Here is a 682-nt window from a genome sequence, read left to right on the forward strand (position 1 = left end):
AAATACACTCATCATATTCATAACATAGTAAAAAAAACTATTTCACATTATTCAAGATAGCGTGAAATATAAGTCCACAAGGTATACAAAAATGTAAACTAGAAGCCATTCTTCACCCAAATTAAAAAACTAACATAACAAACATTTTCTCTGATGAGTTATATGACAATGTATTACATATTACACTTGTGATAAGCTGATGGTCAAGTTTCTTATTAGCATTATGGCTGTCCACTTTTTCATAAATAAATAAAATAATATCAATATTTACTATATTCCATGAAAAAAAAACAGGAATTACTCAACATTGCTCCTAATCAAGAAAAGGAAGCATAATATTGTCAGTTGTGTCCATGAGCTTTTTAACAAAGTTATTGACTCTTATCATGCTGAATCATATTAAGACTTTTTTTTCTGCAACATTCAGGCTTATAGTTCTGATGGGCCATCACTTTTCACTCCACCAATCTAGGCAAAAATATATCCCCCCAACACAGATATGCTCATATTCATCTAGATTATTGTAATAATCAACAGTGAATATCTAGTTTATGTTACTACAAGGTATGCACATGTACTTTTAACAGTAATGGATTTCAAATATAAACTAAAATAAGATACTATTACTATATCAAACAGTAAAAAACAATACCTGATTTTATTTAACTAAATTATTCTCTTA

At 28.0% G+C, this 682-nt stretch overlaps 1 protein-coding gene across 1 annotated transcript in view; it reads right to left on the reverse strand.

Annotated features, from left to right (window-relative positions):
- The window catches only part of LOC119589368 (probable protein phosphatase 2C T23F11.1), an 18741-nt gene that overhangs the window by 10496 nt on the left and 7563 nt on the right, over positions 1–682 (reverse strand).

The sequence above is a fragment of the Penaeus monodon genome, chromosome 25, assembly GCF_015228065.2.
Source record: "Penaeus monodon isolate SGIC_2016 chromosome 25, NSTDA_Pmon_1, whole genome shotgun sequence".
Lineage (NCBI taxonomy): Eukaryota > Metazoa > Arthropoda > Malacostraca > Decapoda > Penaeidae > Penaeus > Penaeus monodon.